The 27,261-nt window shown below is 53.6% G+C and overlaps 1 long non-coding RNA gene across 1 annotated transcript; it reads left to right on the top strand.

Moving 5' to 3' along the window:
- Positions 1-22,519, top strand: LOC139254090 (uncharacterized). Its single transcript, XR_011591994.1, has 2 exons — positions 1-90; positions 20,914-22,519. It is a non-coding gene; the product is annotated as an uncharacterized lncRNA (long non-coding RNA).
- The last annotated feature ends 4,742 nt before the right edge of the window (positions 22,520-27,261 follow it).

The raw sequence follows: 27,261 nt of genomic DNA, 5'->3' as shown, positions 1-27,261 counted from the left end.
GTAATGGGGCCGAATACCTGAAACTATCTGTGGAGGAGATGGTGCAAGCTGTGCAGTTAAAGGCTGGCCCAGGAAGGACAGAGAGTTCAGGTAACTAGGGAGTCACTGATTATACTCGATGTTTCACACTGCACATATTGCACCTCCCATATCATGCATTTATTCCCCTTTAGATACTGCTCTCTCCTGATTCTACTCCCACCGCACTTTCTGCAACACTGGGAGATGTGATGTCCACCCTGAACCATGCGAGTCTGGCCTGTTAGCGAAGGCCTTAGGCACCGGCCTGGTCTGTTAGTGGACCCAGGCTCCGGCCTTATAGCTGAGGCGCAGGCACCGGCCTGGCCTGTTAGTGGAGGCCCAGGCTCTGGCCTGTTAGCTGAGGCCCAGGCTCCAGCCTGGCCTGTTAGTGGAGGCCCAGGCTCTGGCCTGTTAGCTGAGGCCCTGGCTCCAGCCTGGCCTGTTAGTGGAGGCCCAGGCTCTGGCCTGTTAGCTGAGGCCCAGGCTCCAGCCTGGCATGTTAACTGAGGCCCAGGCACCGGCCTGGCCTGTTAGCTGAGGCCCAGGCTCCGGTCTATTAGCGGAGGCCCAGGCACCGGCCTGGCATGTTAGCTGTGGCCCAGGCTCCGGCCTGGCCTGTTAGCTGAGGCCCAGGCTCTGGCCTGTTAGCTGAGGCCCAGGCTCCGGCCTGGCCTGTTAGCTGAGGCCCAAGCTCCGTCCTGGCTTGTTAACTGAGGCCCAGGCACCGGCCTGGCCTGTTAACTGAGGCCCAGGCACCTGCCTGGCCTGTTAATGGATGCTCAGGCACTGGCCTGGCCTGTTAGCTGAGTCCCAGGCTCTGGTCTAGTAGCAGAGGCCCAGGCACTGGCCTGGCCTATTAGCTGAGGCCCAGGCTCTGGTCTATTAGCGGAGGCCCAGGCACCGGCCTGGCATGTTAGCTGAGGCCCAGGCTCCAGCCTGGCCTGTTAGCTGATCTCACTGCAAATGACCTCGGCACCGCTGATGTGGGAATGGGGAAAGTCAGCCAGGGTTTGCTGCTTGGGTTTTTTGTCTGGTGACCCCTGTTGAAGTATACCGGTGTGGATTGAGATTGATGTAAGTCTGGGTTAACACTCAATCCTCAGTCAACATGTCCAGAGAGGAAAGAGAAAAACAAATCAAAAAGGTAGAATGGTTAAAACCAATGGAGGGAAATTGTTCCCATTGGGCAAGGAAATGAGGAGTAAATTGGGAATTGAGAAAGAACAACTTGACGTAAAGTGGAAAGCATTTGTCCCTATTTACCATATTACCCGCCGCCCCCATTTCTAAACCCTTCAATGAGATCTCTTCCATCTTCTCGGTTCTGATGAAAACAGCCCCAGTTTCTCTTGTCAATCCTCATAACTAAAGCCTCTCATCCCTGGGATCAAAGTATGTTGCTTTGTACTCTCTGCGTGCCTCAGTGTATTTGATTGTGTCTGAGTTACCCACTGCCTCACTCTGAGTTCTGCTGGGCTAACACCGAATAAATACAGTGAATTACACTGAATTTTACAGCACAGAAACAGGCTATTTAGCCCAACATCTGGTGTTTATGCTGCACACCAGCCTAATAAACATCCATGTTCCCCAGTTTTCCTTCCTTCTCTCTGACATTTGCTGAGCTACGGTTCCATGGGCTGCATCCAAGCTCCATCCTTCAGTCACCATTTGTAATCTGTGCTGTTTGACTGTGTGAGTCACTGCACAGTGCAGGGGGCAGGCTCCTGATGTTGGGCCCAAGTTTCGGGCCGCACCTAGAACGGCTCAGCCCCGACCTGGACGCCCGTTTTTCGCGCCCGAAAGTGCGCCTAAAAAATACTTACAGATTCTCCGGCTCCCTGCTGGTCCTCTGGATCCGGGCGCGGCGCAGCACGAGCTGTAGGGGGCGGAGCTAGGTCCCTGCGCTGAAAACAGTGCCGGGACCTCTGCACATGCACGCTACAGTGGGTGCGCATGTGCAGTAGCTCCAGGCGCCTGAAACTGTGTGGAAGGGGCCCGAAGCACGCAGACCCTAGTCCTGGGGCTGCATGGATCAGGCTGCACCTCCCACGGGCAGCTCCTGCTTCCTCCCGACCCGACCCAACACCACCCCCCCACCACAACCCCCGACCCCGGACCCGACTCGACACCCGCCGCCGAACCGGACCCGACTTGACTCCCGCTCCCTGCCCCCGGACCCGACTCCCACTCCCCACCCCCCGCCCCCCCCGCCCCTGGACCAGACCCGACCCCGGACCCGACCCTCCCCCCCCACCGCTGTCTCCGGACCGGACCGCGGACCCGACCGCCCAGCCCCTGGACCGGATCCGACCCCCGCTACCCCCCCCCGGACCAGACCCGACCCGACCCGACTCCCGCTCCCACTCGCCCCTGGACCGGACCCCGGACCCGACCCCCCCCTGCCCCCGGACCCGACCCGACTCCCACTCCCGCCCCCCCCGCCCCTGAACCGGACCCGACCCCCCCCCCCCACCGCTGTCTCCGGACCGGACCGCGGACCCGACCCCCCCGCCCCTGGACCGGATCCGACCCCCGCTACCCCCCCCGGACCAGACCCGACCCGACCCGACTCCTGCTCCCACTCGCCCCCGCCCCTGGACCGGACCCCGGACCCGACCCCCCCCCTGCCCCCGGACCCGACCCGACTCCCACTCCCGCCCCCCCCGCCCCTGAACCGGACCCGACCCCCCCCCCCCCTCCACTGCCCCCGACTCCCGCTCCCACTCCCCCCCCCACCCCCAATCCCCGGACCCGACCCGATCCCGGATCCGACCCCCCCGACCCACCCCCCCAACCTGACCCGACCCCCGGCCACCTACCTGTAAATCCGGTGCTGGGCCCAAGACTTCAGCCTCCCTCTCCTCTCTCCTCCTCCCATCTCCCTCCCCCCCCATCTTCTCCCCCACCGTCTCCTCCCCCCCCCCTCTCCTCCTCCTCCCCCTCCCCTCGCTGTCAGAAACACAGACACTGATAGACAGAGAGTGAGAGAGACACAGACAGAGAGATAGAGACACTGACAGAGACACACTTGCGGGGTGGGGGGGCGGGGCGTCCCAGCACGCTGTTGGAGGGCTCACGGTGTTGCAGTCGGTAAGTAGAAAATGTTTTATTTATTGATTTTTAATTTTTTTTATTTTTTATTAATTTTTTTTGATTGATTTATTGGTTGATTTATTGATTCATTTATTATTGATGATGGCTCTTTATTTGTAAAACTGAAGTGTTTAATGTTTGTAAACTTCCCTTTAAACTCCACCCCCCCCCCCCCATTCCCTACGCCTGATTTGTAACCTACGCCTGATTTTCTAAGTGTAGTCAAGGTTTTTCTGAGCGTTCAAAAATCTACACTTACTCCATTCTAAGTTAGTTTGGAGTAAGTTAGAGGGGCCGGACACGCCCTCTTTTGAAAAAAAAATCTGTTCCAAACTGAAACTGTTCTAACTGACTAGAACTGGAGCAAACTAAATGCCGAGAATTGCAATTTCTAAGACACTCAATTCTAAACCAGTTGCTCCAAAAAAACAGGAGCAACTCAGGCCGAAACTTATCTCTAACCCTTTGTGAGGATCTGCCCCGTACCAACGCTGCAGTCCCTCGGGGCAAGTCTTATCAGAATACAGGACATGAGGAGATTTAGGCCTTTGGTTCCAATAATCCCAGCCATTAATTGGTCCTATCCGAGAGGACACTGGGTGAATGGGGAAATGTCAGGGGAATGGGACTGAGTCTGGGGTGTGTGTTCCAGTTGTCAGATAGTAAGATGAGATGTTGAAATGTTTGTGGTGATATCTGCGAGCAGAGAGAGCTATGGGTCATACAAACATAGAAAATAGGTGGAGGAGTAGGCCATTTGGCCCTTCGAGCCTGCACCGCCATTCGATATGATCATGGCTGATCATGCGAGTTCAGTACCCCATTCCTACTTTCTCTCCATACCCCTTGATCCCTTTAGCCATAAGGGCCACATCTAACTCCCTTTTGAATATATCTAACGAACTGACCTCAACAATTTTCTGTGGTAGAGAATTCCACAGGTTCACAATTCTCTGAGTGAAGAAGTTTCTCCTCATCTCGGTCCTAAATGGCTAACCCCTTATCTTTCGACTGTGACCCCTGGTTCTGGACTTCCCCAACATCGGGAACATTTTTCCTGCATCTAACCTGTCTAAACCTGTCAGAATTTTATATGTTTCTATTAGATCCCCTCTCATTCTTCTAAATTCCAGTGAATATAAGCCGAGTCGATCCAGTCTTTCTTCACATGGCAGTCCTGCCGTCCCGGGAATCAGTCTGGTGAACCTTCGCTGCACTCCCTCAATAGCAAGAATGTCCTTCCTCAGATTAGGAGACCAAAACTGTACACAGTATTCAAGGTGTGGTCTCACCAAGGCCCTGTACAACTGCAGTAAGACCTCCCTGCTCCTATACTCAAATCCCCTCGCTATGAAGGCCAACATGCCATTTGCCTTCTTCGCGGCCTGCTGTACCTGCATGCCTATTTTCAATGACTGATGTACCATGACACCCAGGTCTCATTGCACCTCCCCTTTTCCTAATCTGTCACCATTCAGATAATAATCTGCCTTCCTGTTTTTGCCACCAAAGTGGATAACCTCACATTTATCCACATTATACTGCATCTGCCATGCATTTGCCCACTCACCTAACCTGTCCAAGTCACCCTGAAGCCTCTCAGCATCCTCCTCACAGTTCACACTGCCGCCCAGCTTAATGTCATCTGCAAACTTGGAGATATTACATTCAATTCCTTCGTCTAAATCATTAATATATATTGAAAATAGCTGGGATCCCAGCACTGAACCTTGCGGTACCCCACTAGTCACTGTCTGCCGTTCTGAAAAGGACCCGTTTATTACTACTCTTTGCGTCCTGTCTGACAACCAGTTCTCTATCCACGTCAAAACATTACCCCCAATACCATGTGCTTTAATTTTGCACACTAATCTCTTGTGTGGGACCTTGTCAAAAGCCTTTTGAAAGTCCAAATACACCACATCCACTGGTTCTCCCTTGTCCACTCTACTAGTTACATCCTCAAAAAATTCTAGATTTGTCAAGCATGATTTCCCTTTCATAAATCCATGCTAACTTGGACTGATCCTGTCACTGCTTTCCAAATGCGCTGCTATTTCATCTTTAATAATTGAATCCAGCATTTTCCCCACCACCGATGTCAGGCTAACCGGTCTATAATTCCCTGTTTTCTCTTCCCTCTTTTAAAAAGTAGGGTTACGTTAGCTACCCTCCAATCCATAGGAACTGATCCAGAGTCTATAGAATGTTAGAAAATGACCACCAATCCATCCACTATTTCTAGGGCCACTTCCTTAAGTACTCTGAGATGCAGACTCTGGGTCTGAGCAGCACCATGAGAACCTCCACCTCAATCTCAGTCTCGTTGACATGAAAAGCAATCACAGTTGGAGGCAGCCACAACATCACATGAAAGGGCAAGGAATATCCGCCTGACGGCTGTTCTGGACTCTCTCAGCCCATTCTAATAGGTCTTTACACTCCTCAACGTGTTGCTATCCAGCAGCTAATCTCTGCAGTCCCTGAAAGACGCAGCCATCAGGACAGGAAGGAATATCGGATCTGAAATTGTCCCTTCCCGTAAGGCCTGTAACTGCCTGAAATCGGCGGCCACGCTATGGAGTGCAACGGCCGTCCATTTTTCATGGAAAGGCCGCCCTGTTTTAAATTCCGCTCCTGCGGTAATCCGGCGGTGACCTGCTCGCCCCCCCACCCCCCACTTCTCCACTGCTGCCGATCCGTCTTAAGTGCATAAGCAGAGCGCACACCACCAATGTTCCCCCCCTCCTCGATGGCAAAATTCCACCGAAAAAATCTTGCTCCCGCCGTGCGGTGCCGAAAGCTGCTTTATTCTGCCGGTGCAGGGGCCTGGTAAAATGGCGATGCCAATGGCCGCCATGGTTTGTTTCGTTGGCCGACTGCCAGGTCGGGCTGACAATTGTGCCCCAGGGTTCGGCCGGGCCGCCAACGGGCAGCCTGGCACCCCCTCTTGGGTGCCAGGCCACTGGCCCGGCCTAAACCCTCCCTGCTGGCCCAGTGGGCTGAACTTAAAGAATCGCGCCGATCTCCCCTTTAAGTGAAGGGGAGAGCTATGGTGATGCGGCACCGTGATGTGGTTATCAGCACTCCGCTGATGAGTGACAGCGACGGCCACTCTGCCCGCCCCCAACCTCCGCCCCTCTCGTGTGCTCACCGCCCCACATCCGACCCCATTATGCCCCACTTCCGGTCCACCGGGAAAAAAAGCCAAAGAGCGAAATTTCGCTCAAAAGGCCACCGCATCCACCACGCCGGTAAAAACACCAGAAACAGTGTGCAATTTCGGCACCATAGATTCATCTCAGCCGTATTAAAGGCACACTCCTCCCCTCAGCTGTATTAAAGGCACACTCCTCCCCTCAGCCGTATTAAAGGCACACTCCTCCCCTCAGCCGTATTAAAGGCACACTCCTCCCCTCAGCTGTATTAAAGGCACACTCCTCCCCTCAGCTGTATTAAAGGCACACTCCTCCCCTCAGCTGTATTAAAGGCACACTCCTCCCCTCACTTCTATTCTTAGGCAGTCCCTCGGAGTCGAGGATGACTTACTTCCACATTAATGAGTTCTCAGGTGACCGATGAGACCAATGCGGGATCCACAGTCTCTGTCACAGGTGGGGCGGACGGGTGGTTGGAGGGACGGGTGGGTTGGGTGCTTGGGTTGTCGTGCGCTCCTTCCGCTGTTTGCGCTTGGCTTCCGCGTGCTCCCGATGAAGAGACTCGAGGTGTTCGACGCCTTCCCAGATGCTTCTGCTCCATTTTGAGCGGTCTTGGGCCAGGGATTCCCAGGAGTGGGTGGGGATGTTGCACTCAAGAGGCCAGAATCAGAGGAGCACAGATATCATGGAGGGTTGTAGGTTTGGAGGAAATTATAGGGATAGGGAGGGTCGAGGCCCTGAAGAGATTTGAAAACAAGGATGAGAATTTTACAATCGTGTCAGATTATGCAGATTAGTCCCTGATGGAAAGGGGACTGAGAGACACCAGTCAGTGTACGGATATCTCCCCGAGGGAGAGGGACTGAGAGTCACCAGTCAGTGTACGGATATCTCCCCGAGGGAGAGGGACTGAGAGTCACCAGTCAGTGTACAGATATCTCCCCGAGGGAGAGGGACTGAGAGACACCAGTCAGTGTACGGATATCTCCCCGAGGGAGAGGGGACTGAGAGACACCAGTCAGTGTACAGATATCTCCCCGAGGGAGAGGGGACTGAGAGACACCAGTCAGTGTACAGATATCTCCCTGAGGGAGAGGGACTGAGAGACACCAGTCACTGTACAGATATCTCCCTGAGGGAGAGGGGACTGAGAGACACCAGTCAGTGTACAGATATCTCCCCGAGGGAGAGGGACTGAGAGACACCAGTCAGTGTGCAGATATCTCCCCGAGGGAGAGGGACTGAGTGACACCAGTCAGTGTACAGATATCTCCCCGAGGGAGAGGGACTGAGAGACACCAGTCAGTGTACGGATATCTCCCCGAGGGAGAAGGACTGAGAGACACCAGTCAGTGTACGGATATCTCCCCGAGGGAGAGGGACTGAGAGACACCAGTCAGTGTACGGATATCTCCCCGAGGGAGAGGGGACTGAGAGACACCAGTCAGTGTACGGATACCTCCCCGAGGGAGAGGGACTGAGAGACACCAGTCAGTGTACGGATATCTCCCTGAGGGAGAGGAGACTGAGAGACACCAGTCAGTGTACAGATATCTCCCCGAGGGAGAGGGGACTGAGAGACACCAGTCAGTATACAGATATCTCCCCGAGGGAGAGGGACTGAGAGTCACCAGTCAGTGTACAGATATCTCCCCGAGGGAGAGGGACTGAGAGACACCAGTCAGTGTACAGATATCTCCCCGAGGGAGAGGGACTGAGAGTCACCAGTCAGTGTACAGATATCTCCCCGAGGGAGAGGGACTGAGAGACACCAGTCAGTGTACAGATATCTCCCCGAGGGAGAGGGACTGAGAGACACCAGTCAGTGTACGGATATCTCCCCGAGGGAGAGGGACTGAGAGTCACCAGTCAGTGTACAGATATCTCCCCGAGGGAGAGGGACTGAGAGACACCAGTCAGTGTACAGATATCTCCCCGAGGGAGAGGGGACTGAGAGACACCAGTCAGTGTACGGATATCTCCCCGAGGGAGAGGGACTGAGAGACACCAGTCAGTGTACAGATATCTCCCCGAGGGAGAGGGGACTGAGAGATACCAGTCAGTATACAGATATCTCCCCGAGGGAGAGGGACTGAGAGTCACCAGTCAGTGTACAGATATCTCCCCGAGGGAGAGGGACTGAGAGACACCAGTCAGTGTACAGATATCTCCCCGAGGGAGAGGGACTGAGAGTCACCAGTCAGTGTACAGATATCTCCCCGAGGGAGAGGGACTGAGAGACACCAGTCAGTGTACAGATATCTCCCCGAGGGAGAGGGACTGAGAGACACCAGTCAGTGTACGGATATCTCCCCGAGGGAGAGGGACTGAGAGTCACCAGTCAGTGTACAGATATCTCCCCGAGGGAGAGGGACTGAGAGACACCAGTCAGTGTACTGATATCTCCCCGAGGGAGAGGGACTGAGAGTCACCAGTCAGTGTACGGATATCTCCCCGAGGGAGAGGGACTGAGAGACACCAGTCAGTGTACGGATATCTCCCCGAGGGAGAGGGACTGAGAGTCACCAGTCAGTGTACAGATATCTCCCCGAGGGAGAGGGACTGAGAGACACCAGTCAGTGTACGGATATCTCCCCGAGGGAGAGGGGACTGAGAGACACCAGTCAGTGTACAGATATCTCCCCGAGGGAGAGGGGACTGAGAGACACCAGTCAGTGTACAGATATCTCCCTGAGGGAGAGGGACTGAGAGACACCAGTCACTGTACAGATATCTCCCTGAGGGAGAGGGGACTGAGAGACACCAGTCAGTGTACAGATATCTCCCCGAGGGAGAGGGACTGAGAGACACCAGTCAGTGTGCAGATATCTCCCCGAGGGAGAGGGACTGAGTGACACCAGTCAGTGTACAGATATCTCCCCGAGGGAGAGGGACTGAGAGACACCAGTCAGTGTACGGATATCTCCCCGAGGGAGAAGGACTGAGAGACACCAGTCAGTGTACGGATATCTCCCCGAGGGAGAGGGACTGAGAGACACCAGTCAGTGTACGGATATCTCCCCGAGGGAGAGGGGACTGAGAGACACCAGTCAGTGTACGGTTACCTCCCCGAGGGAGAGGGACTGAGAGACACCAGTCAGTGTACGGATATCTCCCTGAGGGAGAGGAGACTGAGAGACACCAGTCAGTGTACAGATATCTCCCCGAGGGAGAGGGGACTGAGAGACACCAGTCAGTATACAGATATCTCCCCGAGGGAGAGGGACTGAGAGTCACCAGTCAGTGTACAGATATCTCCCCGAGGGAGAGGGACTGAGAGACACCAGTCAGTGTACAGATATCTCCCCGAGGGAGAGGGACTGAGAGTCACCAGTCAGTGTACAGATATCTCCCCGAGGGAGAGGGACTGAGAGACACCAGTCAGTGTACGGATATCTCCCCGAGGGAGAGGGACTGAGAGTCACCAGTCAGTGTACAGATATCTCCCCGAGGGAGAGGGACTGAGAGACACCAGTCAGTGTACAGATATCTCCCCGAGGGAGAGGGGACTGAGAGACACCAGTCAGTGTACGGATATCTCCCCGAGGGAGAGGGACTGAGAGACACCAGTCAGTGTACAGATATCTCCCCGAGGGAGAGGGGACTGAGAGACACCAGTCAGTGTACAGATATCTCCCCGAGGGAGAGGGACTGAGAGTCACCAGTCAGTGTACGGATATCTCCCCGAGGGAGAGGGACTGAGAGTCACCAGTCAGTGTACAGATATCTCCCCGAGGGAGAGGGACTGAGAGACACCAGTCAGTGTACAGATATCTCCCCGAGGGAGAGGGGACTGAGAGACACCAGTCAGTATACAGATATCTCCCCGAGGGAGAGGGACTGAGAGTCACCAGTCAGTGTACAGATATCTCCCCGAGGGAGAGGGACTGAGAGACACCAGTCAGTGTACAGATATCTCCCCGAGGGAGAGGGACTGAGAGTCACCAGTCAGTGTACAGATATCTCCCCGAGGGAGAGGGACTGAGAGACACCAGTCAGTGTACAGATATCTCCCCGAGGGAGAGGGACTGAGAGACACCAGTCAGTGTACAGATATCTCCCCGAGGGAGAGGGACTGAGAGTCACCAGTCAGTGTACGGATATCTCCCCGAGGGAGAGGGGACTGAGAGACACCAGTCAGTGTACGGATATCTCCCCGAGGGAGAGGGACTGAGAGACACCAGTCAGTGTACAGATATCTCCCCGAGGGAGAGGGGACTGAGAGACACCAGTCAGTGTTATGTTCAGAATAAATCCTCAGGACTATATTGCAAGCTCAAACTGTTGTGACCTTGATCTCTTTATTCAGACTCCAGAGTGGAGAAGCAGCCTGGTGAATCACCTTTTATACCTGCTTGCCCCAGGGTGCACAGGTGACCCTTAGGTCTCCCACAGGTGTGCCCCCGAGTGGCAAGTCTTACATTTTGGTCAGGTTTACATGCATACATAACATCACCCCCACCCCCTAGCCCCAAAGTCTTATGTACAAGTTATTTGTGAGTTGAGGCGATCTGGCGCCCCACAGCCCCAGGTCGATCGCCTGGACTGAAGTCCTGACATGGTGGGTTCATCCTCGTGGTCGACGGCTCGTTGATCGTGTTGGTGGGTCGCTGGGGGCCAAGTCCTTTCACACTGGTTCATGGTTATCTGTGGTTCACAAATGCTTTACTCGTTAGCCCGGTACCTGGTTTCACAAATAAATGCTCCGTTTTCATCACCTACACTCCATTCCACCCCGCCTTGGCTAATGCCGTGCTAGTGGCCCAACTGGGGCCCTGAACATGGTCTACATCACTTATTCTGATGTCGCGTGGAGGGGCCGTGCGATCATGGTGCATTCTCTGCTGATGGCATACGGAAGGCTCGGTTCTGAGTGATTCTGTCTGGTGACTGCATAGCACCCAGGATAGCCGGGTCTGTAGGGAGTCTACCGTGACACTAGTTGTCATGTATCCTACATGGCTACTGTTGGTACTAGCACAAGGTGTGCCACCAGAGGGCACAGCAGTGGGAGACTTGTAGGTTACCTGTACAGGTTAGGCCTTGCCTAGGATAAAAGGCAGGCCACCAGGTGTGATCCTCACTCTGGAGTTAACTAATAAGGTCACTACAGTTCAGTAATAAGGACTAAGTCACTACAGTTCAAATACAACATATTGCCTCGTGGAGTCATTACTAGAGCATCTAAGGGCACAACACTAGTGGTGCTAGGTTTAGTGATTTGGGCTGCCTGCTCCAGGCTATTGTCGCTGACCCTGAGGTCTGGCAAGCCCAGGATGGTCGCAATGGCCTTGAGACTTTCGGTAGTGTCGGGAGGCCTAGTGGTCCCCGTGGACCCTGGGCCGTAATATGGGGGCCCTGGACCACCGACTGTGTGTAGCCGCCCTGCCTTACTTTGCAACGTTGGGATGGGTCTTTTGTCTCTGCGACGGATAGGTTGCCACATCCCGTCTAGCAGTTCACCTTTGGCAGGCGGTAACGTGGGATCCTGGCTGGTCCAGGTCCTAAGCTGGGGGGCCATTACGATTGACCCCTCGCTTTCAAGCACTTCCACCACCGCGAGTGGGTCTGCAGGTTGTGCCGTTTCCACCCCGCGGGTTGGGCAACGGTAGCCAACTGAGGGCATTAGTGCCGCTCTCAGTGCCTGGCCTGTGGCGGAACATGTTACAGTGCACAGACAGTGTTAGACATTCTCGAAACAACGCATCGGTAATGGTGCCTTTCCTCTCCCAAGCTTGTGGGATGAGCAGCTTGTCTGACTCGAGCACATTTTGTGACACTCTTTGGTACGTCTCTATAGTCCCGTGAGTACAGGCTGCTGCTTTGTTTAACTTATTGGATACATGTTCAATCGTTTGGGGCTCGCCCGCTACTTTTGCTTGCTGCACAACACTCCCGACCCCATGCGGTAACATCTCACTTGCTACGAATACTTTGTCAGCTACATATATGACCGGTTGGTGTTCGCCTGCTACTTCGGCTTGTTGTACGGTACCCCAGATCCCATATAATGGTACATCAATGGCCGCGAAATACCGCTAACAAGGGTTACACAGTGCATACAATTTATTGGAGCGTTGTGGATTCCTGGTCTTCACAGCGGCCGCCCCTTTACCTTTGCCCTAAACCCAGTCTTCTTCCTTGCTGGGCGACAGATACCTCCATTCCGTTGCGGCGATCTCCCGTGTCTGGACGCTCTCTCGTCCCGTGGTCTGGACGCACCTTCGTCCTGTGGTCTGGACGCTCTCTCTTCCCGTGGTCTGGACGCTCTCTCGTCCCGTGGTCAGGACGCTCTCTCGTCCCGTGGTCTGGACGCTCTCTCGTCCCGTGGTCTGGACGCTCTCTCGTCCCGTGGTCTGGACGCACTCTCGTCCCGTGGTCTGGACGCACTCTCGTCCCGTGGTCTGAACGCTCTCTCGTCCCGTGGTATGGACGCTCTCTCGTCCCGTGGTCTGGATGCTCTCTCGTCCCGTGGTCTGGACGCTCTCTCGTCCCGTGGTCTGGACGCTCTCTCGTCCCGTGGTCAGGACGCTCTCTCGTCCCGTGGTCTGGACGCTCTCTCGTCCCGTGGTCTGGACGCTCTCTCGTCCCGTGGTCTGGACGCCCTCTCGCCCATGTCCGTGATGCTGACTGCTGCAATCTTCCTCCCCAGGTATTTTGCCTCTGGCGTCGGGAAGACGCATTCAGATTGTTCCGGCCGGATTCCCACTCTGCATGATCGACCTGGAGCCTCTTCCATCGTCGCGAAGAGGTCGTCGGCTTTGGGTGGTGGGTACTGTGCCTGTACCGCTGCTCGGTTGAACTTTACCTCCTCGTGGTCGTGATGAGCAGCCTGTGCCTTGGGGATCTGCAAATGGATCGGCACTTCGATGCCTGGTTCAGCTGAAAGTGGGGGCTTGCTCAGCCTTTGAAAAGGGGAGACCTCGTTCGCCGGAGAAGGTACGCAAAGGTCTTCCCAGTTCCATCGAATCTTCGTCATCCACCTTCTGCCAAGCAGCGTTGGCCCATCACCTGAAACAATCCACAGTGGTAAATCGTGCACTGCTCCCTCATGGGATACTCTTATGTCCGCACTGCCAATAACTGGTCTCAGTTCCTTGGTGTAGGTGCGCAGCTTTGCCTGTATCGGGATCAGCTCGGGTCGTTGTGCTCTGTCGCCCCACAGCCTCTCAAATGCCTTCTGGCTCATAACTGATTGGCTCGCCCCCGTGTCGAGTTCCATGGAGACTGGAGTGCCGTTAAGTTCAACTTTTAACATTATCGGAGGGCTTTTGGTGGTGAAGGCATATATCCCATATACGTCCTCTTCATCCTCAGGTTGAGTTGCCTCTCCTGCTCGTTCATCGTGATCCTCGCTGGATCGGTCATCCTCTCCTGACTCTGCCACGTGATGAATCAGAGGTTGTTTGCACATTTGCTGGAGGTGCCCCATTGTTCCACAGCCCTTGCACACATAGGGCTTGAATCGACATTGATGAGCTCTATGATTACCCCCGCAGCGCCAACATGGTGCTAATGGATACGCATTCACGCCCCACGGCGGACTCTGAGTCACTCTAGACCTAGGTCTGGCCTCTGCGGTCGTGTGGGCCCTGCCCTGTACTGTTCTGCCTGCTGAAAACATTATTTTATGCACAATACTTGCCGGTGAGCTTCGATTCTGTGAAGATATGTGTTTCGTGTTATCGCTCGTGGATATGAAGGATTGGGCTATCGTGATGGCCTTGCTCAGATCTAGGGATTCGGCAGACAGCAGTTTGCGAAGAATGACCTCGTGGCCGATTCCAAGCACGAAAAAGTCCCGCAACATTTACCCCAAGGATCCTGCAAATTTACACTGTCCCATCTTAGGTCGGCGACAAAACCCGCCATGTTCTGGCCCTCGGAGCGATGGTGCGTGTAAAAGCGATACCTGGCCATCAAATGCTCTCTTTGGCTTGAGGTGTTCCTTAGCCAGCATACACAGCTCTGTGTAAGATTTGTCCGTTAGTTTGACCGGTGCCAGCAAATTTTTAAGGAGGCCATATACCGATGACCCACATACGGTGAGGACAATCGCCCTGCGTTTGATCTCTGTTTCAGCCTTGTCCAGTTCGTTGGCCACAAAGTACTGGTTGAGGCGCTCAACGAAGTCTTCCCAATCATCGCTCTCAACAAATCTCACAAGAATACCAACGGCAGCCATTGCCATGTGAAAGTTCGTGATCCGTTACTCGTCGCCAATTTGCTATGTTCAGAATAAATCCACAGGGACTATATTGTAAGCTCAAACTGTTGTGACCTTGGTCTCTTTATTAAGACTCCAGAGTGCAGAAGCAGCCTGGTGAATCACCTTTTATACCTGCTTGCCCCAGGGTGCACAGGTGACCCTTAGGTCTCCCACAGGTGTACCCCCTAGTGGCAAGTCTTACATTTTGGTCAGGTTTACATGCATACATAACAGTATAGATATCTCCCTGAGGGAGAGGGACTGAGAGACACCAGTCAGTGTACAGATATCTCCCTGAGGGAGAGGGACGGAGAGACATCAGTCAGTGTACAGATATCTCCCTGAGGGAGAGGGACTGAGACACACCAGTCAGTGTACAGATATCTCCCTGAGGGAGAGGGACGGAGAGACATCAGTCAGTGTACAGATATCTCCCTGAGGGAGAGGGACGGAGAGACATCAGTCAGTGTACAGATATCTCCCTGAGGGAGAGGGACTGAGACACACCAGTCAGTGTACAGATATCTCCCTGAGGGAGAGGGACTGAGACACACCAGTCAGTGTACAGATATCTCCCTGAGGGAGAGGGACGGAGAGTCAGTGTGCAGATATCCGTCTGAGAGGTCTGTCAGTCAATCCATTTCTATGGGGCGGAATGTGCTGCTGATACAGTATTGTTGGAGAAACATTGAGAGCAGCATGAGGATTGCAGCGTGGGTGATGTACAGAGTGAGGTGAGGGAGTAGGCAGGCAGTGCATTGTGTTAGATGCCCGAGACTGACACAGAGCAAGGTGTAATCACACCGTGGTTAGTGGTGACAGCGAGCATACCCACAGTGCTAAGAGTCAGTGTGGGTATGCTCGCTTTAACACATTCCCACCTGCTCTAGCCTCCTCCGTCCCTACACGACCCAGCATCTGCTCTGTGCACGGCATTGAGGCCAAAGCCAGCAGCCCAGGCTGTCCCCCCTCCCCGTCCCCTTTTCCTCCCCCCGTCTCCCCCCTCCTCCCCCCATACCTCCTCCTCCCCCTCGCCCCCCTCGTCCTCGTCCCCTCTCCCCCCATCTCCCTCCTCACCCCTCTCGCCCTTGTCATCCCTCACCCCCCCCTCACCCCCCTCCCCTGTTCCCTCCTCACCCCTCTCCCTCCTCCCCCTCCCCCTATTCCCCGTCTTCCTCCTCCCCCTGTCTCCCTCCTCACCCCTCTCCCTACTCCCCCTTGTCCTCCCTCCCCCTCTCCTCTCCTCCCCCCTCTCCCCTCCTCCTCCTCCCACCTCTCCCCTCTCCCTCGTCCCCTCTTCCTCATCCCCCCTCCTCCCGTCTCCCTCCTCCCCCTCTCCCCCCTCCCCTGTCTCCCTCCTCCTCCCCCTCCTCCCCTCTCGTCCCCTCCCCTCCCCCTCCTCTCCCCTGCCCCCATCTCCCTCCTCCCTGCTCTCCCTCCTGCCCCTCATTCCCCCTCCCCTTGTCCCCCTCCCCCTCTCCTCTCCTCCCCCCTCTCCCTCGTACCCCTCTCCCATCTCCCTCCTCCTCCCTTCCCCATCTCCCTCCTCCTCCCTTCCCCCAGCTCCCTCCTCCTCCCTTCCCCCAGCTCCCTCCTCCCCCCTTCCCCCAGCTCCCTCCTCCCTCCTCCTCCCTCTCCCCTTCCCCCTGCTCCGCCCTCTCCTCCCTCCTTCCCCTCATCCCCTCTCCCCCCTCCCCTCCCTCCTCCCCTCCCTCCTCCACCCTCGTCCCCCTCTCCCTCCTCCCCCTCTCCCTCCTCCCCTTCTCCCTCCTCCCCCCTCCTCCTCCCTCCTCCCCTTCCCCCTGCTCCGCCCTCTCCTCCCTCCTTCCCCTCATCCCCTCTCCCCCCTCCTCCTCCCTCTCCCCTTCCCCCTGCTCCGCCCTCTCCTCCCTCCTTCCCCTCATCCCCTCTCCCCCCCTCCCCTCCCTCCTCCCCTCCCTCCTCCACTCTCGTCCCCCTCTCCCTCCTCCCCCTCTCCCTCCTCCTCCCTCATTCCCCCTCCCCTTGTCCTTGTCTCCCCCTCGTCCTCCCTTTCGTCACACTCTCAGAATAAGGGGTCGTTCATTCAGGACTGAGATGAGAAATGTCTTCATTCAAAAGGTTGTGAGTCTTTGGCATTCTCTACCCCAGAGAGCTGTGAATGCTCAGTAAATGAGTATAGTCAAGACAGAGTTGGGTAGATTTTTGGATACGAAGGGAATCAAGGGATATGGGGATAGTGCAGGAAGCTGGTGTTAAGGTAAAAGATCAGCCATGATCTTATTAAATGGCGGAGCAGGCTCAAAGGGCTGAATAGCCGACTCCTGCTCCTATTCCTTCTGTTCTTATAAGCAGAGGGATAGAGGCCAGATCTCAGCAAGTGACTGAGTTTGTACGGAGCGAGGGCCCGGTCCCAGGGATCGGGTCGAGAATGATTTCCAGGTGTTACAGAGGGCAGCATAGGGCACCTCAGTGAGAGCTTGGGGTTCGGCACCTGGGTGATGGGGAGAGGCTCGCAATGTTTACACGGGGATAAGAAGGTTCAGGAGGTGATCCTACAGAGCGATTCAGGATCCTATAGTGTACAGAGATCAAATAAACAGCCACAAATGCAGGAGCGGTAAATGCAAAAAATAGTCAGGATTGTGCTACTTTACACAGAGGCTGGTGCCTGTATGGTCCCCTCCTCCCCCCTGTTCAGGACTGTTCAGGGCAGTTGTTCAGCATTTATTCCATCAACATATTGAAGAGTGAGGGTATAAGGTTGATTATGGGATGTATTTCCTAGACAGCAGCACGGGCCAGGTAGCCCACAGCGCTCTTTCCCTGGTACATTCCCTCTGTTCCCTCGGCTCGTTCTGTACTTCTCCTTCTCTCCCCTCAGATTGCCTGTGCGATTTGTGACTGGCTGCCTTGTACCCTTAATAGAGGCCTTGCAGGACCACTGTGCATGCTGGGAGCGTGCCCCTCCATAGCTTGCCCTTGCGCACCGTCGCAAAGAAAATGCTGGAGATCACCAGCACGATATGCCAATCATCAGAGGAGCATAGTTAATAGAAAGGTTATTAAGCGGAGGGAATATTGTGTTTACAGGGAGCTGCTGATCCTCAGTATTGGGAGGCTGGCCATGTGCAGGAACACTGTGTGCTGACTGTACCTGTCTGCTGCAATCTCTCACAGCCCTGTAAAACCACAAATATTTCACAGGCATTTATCCTGGCAGTAAAGGTGTGTCATTTTGCACACAACATTCCTTCATGTCTAGCTCATGTTACGTGAGCAGGAGGCTCTCCAAATTCCTGGATAGATACCTGTGTTGGCGCTGCTCGTAAACTCATCCCTCACTCTCTACCTTCTGATTATAGTGAGCTGCTGTGAATCACAAATACGAGCTTGGGTCTCCCGTCTCGGAAACCTTTGGTGCTGGTGTTATTGGGGACACTTCACACTGCGATTTATTGTGGGATGTTTCCCCCTCTGGCCCTGCGCCTCTTTCAGACACATCACAGAACACTCCTTGTAAAACCCTTGCGAGCACGGCAAGCTCCCATCCGCCGAGAGCTGCAGGCAGGGACTGTGAGTGTGTCAGCAGCCTCTCTCCACTCTGCTCCTCACTGCTGCCGGGCTGCACTTCCAATTGCAATCCTCCTTCTCTCACTCCGGAAAATGTCAACTATTCCTGTGTGAGGGGCATCACTGCTGAGCCCTCCTCTGACCTCGCCTCACTTGCACTTTCCAGGGATGGTGATCTGGAACAGGAGCCCAGGCTGATTTGCTCTTTCTTAGCCTAAGAAATGCACACATCAGCACATCAAGGGAGGACAGGAGAGGGTAACAGAAAACTGCACCCTAACATCGCCAGAAACTTGACTGCTTCAGCTTCCACATAGCAACATAAAAACATAGAAAATAGGAGCCGGAGTAGGCCATTCGGCCCTTCAAGTCTGCACCGCCATTCAATATGATCATGGCTGATCCTCTATCTCAACACCATATTCCCGCTTTTTCCCCATATCCCTTGATGTCTTTTGTGTCTAGAAATCTATCTGTCTCCCTCTTAAATATATTCAGTCACTTGGCCTCCACAGCCTTCTGTGATAGAGAATTCCACAGGTTCACCACCCTCTGAGTGAAGAAATTTCTCCTCATCTCGGTCCTAAATTTCCTACCCTGTATCCTGAGAATGTGACCCCTTGTTCTAGACTTCCCAGCCAGGGGAAACATCCCCGCATCCAGTCTGTCCAACCCCGTCAGAATTTTATACGTTTCAATGAGACCCCCTCTCATTCTTCTAAACTCTAATGAATACAGGCCAAGCCGACCCAATCTCTCCTCATACGACAGTCCTGCCATCCCAGGAATCAGTCTGGTGAACCTTCGCTGCACTCCCTCTATGGCAAGTATATCCTTTCTTAGGTAAGGAGACCAAAACTGCTCACAATACTCCAGGTGTGGTCTCACCAAGGCCCTGCATAACTAGTAAGACATTCTTGCTCCTGTACTCAAATCCTCTTGTAATGAAGACCAACATACCATTTGCCTTCCTAACTGCTTGCTGCACCTGCATGTTTGCTTTCAATGACTGGTGTACAAGGACACCCCGGTCCCTCTGTACATCGACACTTCCCAAGCCATCACCATTTAAATAATACTTTGTTCTTATGTTTTTCCTACCAAAGTGGATAACTTCACATTTCTCCACGTTATACTGCATCTGCCATGTGTTTGCCCACTCACTCAACCTACCTAAATCGCCTTGCAGCATCCTCCTCACAACTCACAATCCCACCTAGTTTTGTGTCATCAGCAAACTTGGAAATATTACATTTGGTTCCCTCATCCAAATCATTTATATATATTGTGAATAGCTGGGGCCCAAGCACTGATCCCTGTGGTATCCCTCTAGTCACTGCCCACCACCCCGAAAAAGACCCGTTTATTCCTACTCTCTGTTTCCTGTCAGTTAACCAATTTTCACTCCATACCAATACATTACCCCCAATCCTATGTGTTTTAATTTTGCACACTAACCTCTTATGTGGAACTTTATCAAAGGCCTTCTGAAAATCCAAATACACTACATCCACTGGTTCTCCCTTATCTATTCCATCAGTTACATCCTCAAAAAACTCCATTAGGTTTGTCAAACATGATTTTCCTTTCATAAATCCATGTTGACTTTATCTAATCCCGTTGATATTACCTAAGTGTTGTTATCACATCCTTTATAATAGACTCCAGCATTTTCCCTACTACCGATGTCAGGCTAACCGGTCTGTAGTTCCCTGTTTTCTCTCTCCCTCCTTTTTTAAATAGTGGGGTTACATTTACCACCCTCCAATCTGCAGGAGCTGATCCATAATCTGTAGAATTTTGTAAGATGACAACCAATGCATCTACTATTTCCATGGTTACCTCTTTTAGTACTCTGGGATGCAGATCATCAGGCCCTGGAGATTTAGCTACCTTCAGTCCCATTAGTTTCTCCAGCACTATTTTCTTACTAATAATCATTTCCTTTAATTCCTCTTGCTCACTGGACCCTTGATTCCCTCGCATTTCTGGGACGTTATTTGAGTCCTCTTCCATGAAGACAAAACCGAAGTATTATTTAATTGTTGTGCCATTTCCTTGTTCCTCATTACAAATTCTCCCCTTACTGTCTGTAAAGGACCTACATTTGTCTTCACTAATCTTTTTCTTTTTACGTACTTGTAGAAACTTTTGCAGTCAGAATTTTACATGGAATACCCTGGGATATTCTCTCTCTCTCCCAGTGAGAGGCTGTGCCCACCCTGGGGTATTCTGTGTCCCACCCTCGGGTATTCTGTGTCCCACACGGGGATACTCTGTGTCCCACCCTGGGATAAACTGTGTCCCACCCTGGGGTACCCTGTGTCCCACGCTGGGGTATTCTGTGTCCCACCCTGGGGTATTCTCTGTCCCACCCTGGGGTATTCTGTGTCCCACCCTGGGATACTCTGTGTCCCACGCTGGGGTACTCTGTGTCCCACGCTGGGGTACTCTGTGTCCCACCCTGGGGTATTCTGTGTCCCACCCTGGGATACTCTGTGTCCCACCCTGGTGTATTCTGTGGCCCACCCTGGGGTATTCTGTGTCCCACCCTGGGGTACTCTGTGTCCCACGCTGGGGTATTCTGTGTCCCACCCTGGGGTATTCTGTGTCCCACCCTGGGATACTCTGTGTCCCACCCTGGTGTATTCTGTGTCCCACCCTGGGATACTCTGTGTCCCACCCTGGTGTATTCTGTGGCCCACCCTGGGGTATTCTCTCAGACCGGCTCACACAGACTGGTGCTGGCGTATGTATGTATTGGGTCTGATTGAAGAGTAAGATTCAGTAGCTGGGAGGCTGTTGTGTCGAACGGTGCGGCGCTGTGAGAAATCCAACTCACAAATTGTTTCCCTCATTTTCTTGTGTTCTTTCCAGATCATCCAGCTACAGCGAGGAGAAGGTTCCCCAGTACAGACAGGCCCCTGGGGTCTCCCCAGACAGACACCGGGAACTGGCTGGCTAGGACTGGCAGCTCCTCCTACAACCCCAGCTGTCAATGGGCAGAGAGATCGGGGCTCAACATGAAGACACTGAAGTTTACGGGCGGTGCTGCGCTTCAGGTGGAGGCCATTCCGCCTGGGATCCTGGATAAGATCGACATGTTTTACTGCTGCACTTCCTGTGGCAAAGTGTTCTGGGAGGGTTCTCACTTTAGCCGAGTCATGTGCCAGTTCCAGGAGGTGCTTCATGTCACGGATGATACGACATTTTACCATTTGTAACAGCTCTTGATGCTGCACTTGATGTTTTCTCTCTATCTGAAAGCCAATATTAGTCTCACATTCAGCAGAGAAGATGAGTTTGTACCTTGTCAGTGAGTCACAACCTAGTTTTTGTGTTCTTCCTCCACCTCTCTCTCCACACTGCATCTTTTACATCAGGCTCACTGCCAAGGCCGCACTGAACCACAACTTCAACCTCCCAGCTTCCATCTTCATCATTTCTGCAGCATCTGATGGGTGATACCAGATATCGCCCCCCCACCCCACGCATCCCCACGCCCCCCACCATCCCCCCCCCGCCCCTCCGGATGTACCAGGCAGGTATCCCGGATGTACCAGGCAGGTATCCCGGATGATGTACCAGGCAGGTATCCCGGATGTACCAGGCAGGTATCCCGGATGATGTACCAGGCAGGTATCCCGGATGTACCAGGCAGGTATCCTGGTGTACCAGGCAGGTATCCCGGATATACCAGGCAGGTATCCCGAATGTATACCTGATATACCAGGCAGGTATCCTGGATATACCAGGCAGGTGTCCCGAATGTATACCTGATGTACCAGGCAGGTATCCCGGATGTACCAGGCAGGTATCCCGGATGTACCAGGCAGGTATCCCGAAAGTACCAGGCAGGTATCCCGGATGTATACCTGATGTACCAGGCAGGTATCCCGGATGTACCAGGCAGGTATCCCGGATGTATACCTGATGTACCAGGCAGGTATCCCGGATGTACCAGGCAGGTATCCCGGATGTATACCTGATGTACCAGGCAGGTATCCCGGATGTATACCTGATGTACCAGGCAGGTATCCCGGATGTACCAGGCAGGTATCCCGGATGTACCAGGCAGGTATCCCTGATGTATCAGGGACAATATTACAATTCAAAGGGAAAGACTCTCATGCGCACCAGGCCGTCCTCAAACTGAAGCTGCTAAGTGAGTGATGCCAGTTGATTATCGCCTATCTCCGCTTACCCTGGATCTCCCACTGACTGCTGGGAAAGTGTGTACAATGATATCACTCCACACAATGGCTACGAAGGACCCAGTCTGTTCTGAAGCTGTTCTGTGTCTCCTCTGTTGTTTTAATGGATCTCGCAGCCTGATCGAGGATACTGCTTTGAATCAAAGGCTGTTGAATTCCGCAGGGATTCTCCGAGTCTCCTATTCAAGGTTCTGCAAGTTTCAGATAGTTTTTCTTTTTTATGAAGTTCACTATCGCATTTTAAACCAATTAAACCGATGGTTGCAAAACTGCTGTACTGCTTTTTACTGCTGAACAAAGAGGTTTCTGTCACACTGCAGTGACTTTAGAAATGTGTCCCTCTGTTCAATATTTCGAGCAAAGCCACATGGAATCGAACCGACATCATAACTCCAGATGCTGCAACACAAAGTGACTGGGGAGTCCCCAGCTCATGGTCAACAGAAACAACGCACACTTTGTAGCAGGAGACAAGGACCTTTCCTTCATCGATCCAAATCCAATCAGTGTGGCAATGGCAAGACTCAGCTTGCTGGGATTCTTGAAAATGAACAAGGATTCAGCGCCCAGCTATACCAACAAACAAATTCACCTGCATTGGGACTGTACCCCAGTGAGAGTCAGTATGTGTGGAACTGTACCCCAGTGAGAGTCAGTGTGTGTGGGACTGTACCCCAGTGCGAGTCAGTGTGTGTGGGACCCATACCCCAGTGAGACTCAGTGTGTGTGGAACCGTACCCCAGTGAGAGTCAGTGTGTGTGGGTCCATTACCCCAGTGAGAGTCAGCGTCTGTGGAACTGTACCCCAGTGAGAGTCAGTGTGTGTGGGACCCGTACCCCAGTGAGAGTCGGTGTTTGTGGAACTGTACCCCAGTGAGAGACAGTGTGTGTGGGACTGTACCCCAGTGAGAGTCAGTGTGTGTGTGACTGTACCCCAATGAGAGTCTGTGTGTGTGGAACTGTACCGCAGAGAGAGTCAGTCTGTGTGGGTCCCATACCCCAGTGAGAGTCAGTTTGTGTGGGATTGTGCCCCAGTGAGAGTCAGTGTGTGTGGGATTGTACCCCAGTGAGAGTCAGTGTGTGTGGGTCCCGTACCCCAGTGAGAGTCAGTTTGTGTGGGATTGTACCCCAGTGAGAGTCAGTGTGTGTGGGATTGTACCCCAGTGAGAGTCAGTGTGTGTGGGTCCCACACCCCAGTGAGAGTCAGTGTGTGTGGGATTGTACCCCAGTGAGAGTCAGTTTGTGTGGGATTGTACCCCAGTGAGAGTCAGTGTGTGTGGGATTGTACCCCAGTGAGAGTCAGTGTGTGTGGGTCCCGTACCCCAGTGAGAGTCAGTTTGTGTGGGATTGTACCACAGTGAGAGTCAGTGTGTGTGGGTCCCATACCCCAGTGAGAGTCAGTTTGTGTGGGATTATACCCAGTGAGAGTCAGTGTGTGTGGGATTGTACCCCAGTGAGAGTCAGTGTGTGTGGGACTGTACCCCAGTGAGAGTCAGTGTGTGTGGCACTGTACCCCAGTGAGGGTCAGTTTGTGTGCGATTGTACCCCAGTGAGAGTCAGTTTGTGTGGGATTGTACCCCATTGAGAGTCAGTTTGTGTGGGATTGTACCCCAGTGAGAGTCATTGTGTGTGCAATTGTACCCCAGTGAGAGTAAGTGTGTGTGGAACTGTACCCCAGTGAGAGTCAGTGTGTGTGTGGAACTGTACCCCAGTGAGAGTCAGTGTGTGTGTGGAACTGGACCCCAGTGGGAGTCAGTGTGTGTGTGGAACTGTACCCCAGTGAGAGTCAGTGTGTGTGTGGAACTGTACCCCAGTGAGAGTCATTGTGTGTGCAATTGTACCCCAGTGAGAGTCAATGTGTGTGGAACTGTACCCCAGTGAGAGTCAGTGTGTGTGGAACTGTACCCCAGTGAGAGTCAGTGCCTCTGGGACCCGCACAGCAGTGAGAGTCAATGTCTGCAGAACTGTACCCCAGTGAGAGTCAGTGTGTGTGGAACTGTACCCCAGTGAGAGTCAGTATGTGTGGAACTGTACTCCAGTGTGTAATTCTGTGTGGAATTGTACTCCAGTGAGAGTCACTCTGTCTGGAACTGCACCACAGTGAGAGTCAGTGCCTGTGGGACCCGTACCCCAGTGAGAGTCAGTGTGTGTGGGACTGTACCCCAGTGAGAGTCAGTGTGTGTGGAACTGTACTCCAGTGAGTCATTCTGTGTGGAACTGTACTCCAGTGAGAGTCAGTTTGTGTGGGACTGTACCCCAGTGAGAGTCAGTGTGTGTGGACCCGTACCCCAGTGAGAGTCAGTTTGTGTGGAACTGTACTCCAGTGAGTCATTCTGTGTGGAACTGTGCTCCAGTGAGAGTCAGTGTGTGTGGAACTGCACCCCAGTGAGAGTCAGTGTGTGTGGAACTACCCCAGTGAGAGTCAGTGTGTGTGGGACCCGTACCACAGTGAGAGTCAGTGTGTGTGGGACTGTACCCCAGTGAGAGTCAGTGTGTGTGGAACTACCCCAGTGAGAGTCAGTGTGTGTGGGACCCGTAACCCAGTGAGAGTCAGTGTGTGTGGGACCCGTACCCCAGTGAGAGTCAGTGTGTGTGGGACTGTACCCCAGTGAGAGTCAGTGTGTGTGGGACTGTACCCCAGTGAGAGTCAGTGTGTGTGGAACTGTACCCCAGTGAGAGTCAGTGTCTGTGGAACTGTAGCCCAGTTGGAGTCAGTGTGTGTGGAACTGTACCCCAGTGAGAGTCAGTGCCTGTGGGACCCGTACCCCAATGAGGGTCATTGTGTGTAGAACTGTACCCCAGTGAGAGTCAGTGTGTGTGGGACTGTACCCCAGTGAGAGTCAGTGCCTGTGGGACCCGTACCCCAGTGAGAGTCAGTGTGTGTGGGACCCGTACACCAGTGAGAGTCAATGTCTGCAGAACTGTAACCCAGTGAGAGTCAGTGTGTGTGTGGAACTGTACCCCAGTGAGAGTCAGTGTGTGTGGAACTGTACCCCAGTGAGAGTCAGGTTGTGTGGGACTGGACACCAGTGAGAGTCAGTGTGTGTGTGGAACTGTACCCCAGTGGGAGTCAGTGTGTGTGTGGAACTGTACCCCAGTGAGAGTCAGTGTGTGTGTGGAACTGTACCCCAGTGAGAGTCATTGTGTGTGCAATTGTACCCCAGTGAGAGTCAATGTGTGTGGAACTGTACCCCAGTGAGAGTCAGTGTGTGTGGAACTGTACCCCAGTGAGAGTCAGTGCCTGTGGGACCCGAACACCAGTGAGAGTCAGTGTGTGTGGGACCCGCACAGCAGTGAGAGTCAGTGTGTGTGGGACCCGCACAGCAGTGAGAGTCAATGTCTGCAGAACTGTACCCCAGTGAGAGTCAGTGTGTGTGGAACTGTACCCCAGTGAGAGTCAGTGTGTGTGGAACTGTACTCCAGTGTGTCATTCTGTGTGGAATTGTACTCCAGTGAGAGTCACTCTGTCTGGAACTGCACCACAGTGAGAGTCAGTGCCTGTGGGACCAGTACCTCAGTGAGAGTCAGTGTGTGTGTGACTGTACCCCAGTGAGAGTCAGTGTGTGTGGAACTGTACTCCAGTGAGTCATTCTGTGTGGAACTGTACTCCAGTGAGAGTCAGTATGTGTGTGACTGTAACCCAGTGAGAGTCAGTGTGTGTGGACCCGTACCCCAGTGAGAGTCAGTTTGTGTGGAACTGTACTCCAGTGAGTCATTCTGTGTGGAACTGTGCTCCAGTGAGAGTCAGGTTGTGTGGGACTGTACCCCAGTGAGAGTCAGTGTGTGTGGGAACCGAACACCAGTGAGAGTCAATGTCTGCAGAACTGTACCCCAGTGAGAGTCAGTGTGTGTGGAACTGTACCCCAGTGAGAGTCAGTGCCTATGGGACCCGAACACCAGTGAGAGTCAGTGTGTGTGGGACCCGCACAGCAGTGAGAGTCAATGTCTGCAGAACTGTACCCCAGTGAGAGTCAGTGTGTGTGGAACAGCACCCCAGTGAGAGTCAGTTTGTGTGGAACTGTACGCCAGTGAGAGTCAGTGTGTGTGGAACTGTACTTCAGTGAGTCATTCTGTGTGGAACTGTACTCCAGTGAGAGTCAGTGTGTGTGGAACTGCACCCCAGTGAGAGTCAGTGCCTGTGGGACCCGTACCCCAGTGAGAGTCAGTGTGTGTGGGACCCGTACAATAGGGGGAGTCAGTGTCTGTGGAATATACCCCAGTTAGAGTCAGTGTGTGTGGGGCTGTACCCCAGTGAGAGTCAGTGTGTGTGGGACCCGTACCCCAGTGAGAATCAGTGTGTGTGGGACCCGTACTCCAGTGAGAGTCAGTGTGTGTGGGACCCGTACCCCAGTGAGAGTCAGTGTGTGTGGGACTGTACCCCAGTGAGAGTCACTGTGTGTGGAAGTGTACCCCAGTGAGAGTCGGTGTGTGTCGAACTGTACCCCAGTGAGAGTCAGTGCGTGTGGAACTGTACCCCAGTGAGAGTCAGTGTGTGTGGGACTGTACCCCAGTGAGAGTCAGTGTCTGGAACTGTACCCCAGTGAGTGTCGGTGTGTGTCGAACTGTACTCCAGTGAGAGTAAGTGCAGGTGGGACCCGCACCCAGTGACAGTCAGTGTGTGTGTGGGACTGTACCCCAGTGAGAGTCAGTGTGTGTGTGACTGTACCGCAGTGAGAGTCAGTGTGTGTGTGACTGTACCCCAGTGAGAGTCAGTGTGTGTGTGACTATCCCAATGAGAGTCTGTGTGTGTGGAACTGTACCGCAGAGAGAGTCAGTCTGTGTGGGTCCCATACCCCAGTGATAGTCAGTTTGTGTGGGATTGTACCCCAGTGAGAGTCAGTATGTGTGGGATTGTACCCCAGTGAAAGTCAGTGTTTGTGTGGAACTGGAGCCCAGTGAGAGTCAGCGTGTGTGGAACTGTACCCCAGTGAGAGTCAGTGTCTGTGGAACTGTAGCCCAGTTCGAGTCAGTGTGTGTGGGATTGTACCCCAGTGAGAGTCAGTGCCTGTGGG

Source organism: Pristiophorus japonicus, unplaced genomic scaffold, assembly GCF_044704955.1.
Source record: "Pristiophorus japonicus isolate sPriJap1 unplaced genomic scaffold, sPriJap1.hap1 HAP1_SCAFFOLD_533, whole genome shotgun sequence".
In the NCBI taxonomy this organism is placed as follows: domain Eukaryota; kingdom Metazoa; phylum Chordata; class Chondrichthyes; family Pristiophoridae; genus Pristiophorus; species Pristiophorus japonicus.
The sequence above is the reverse complement of the archived record's forward strand: the minus strand, read 5'-3'. Positions and strand labels throughout refer to the sequence as shown.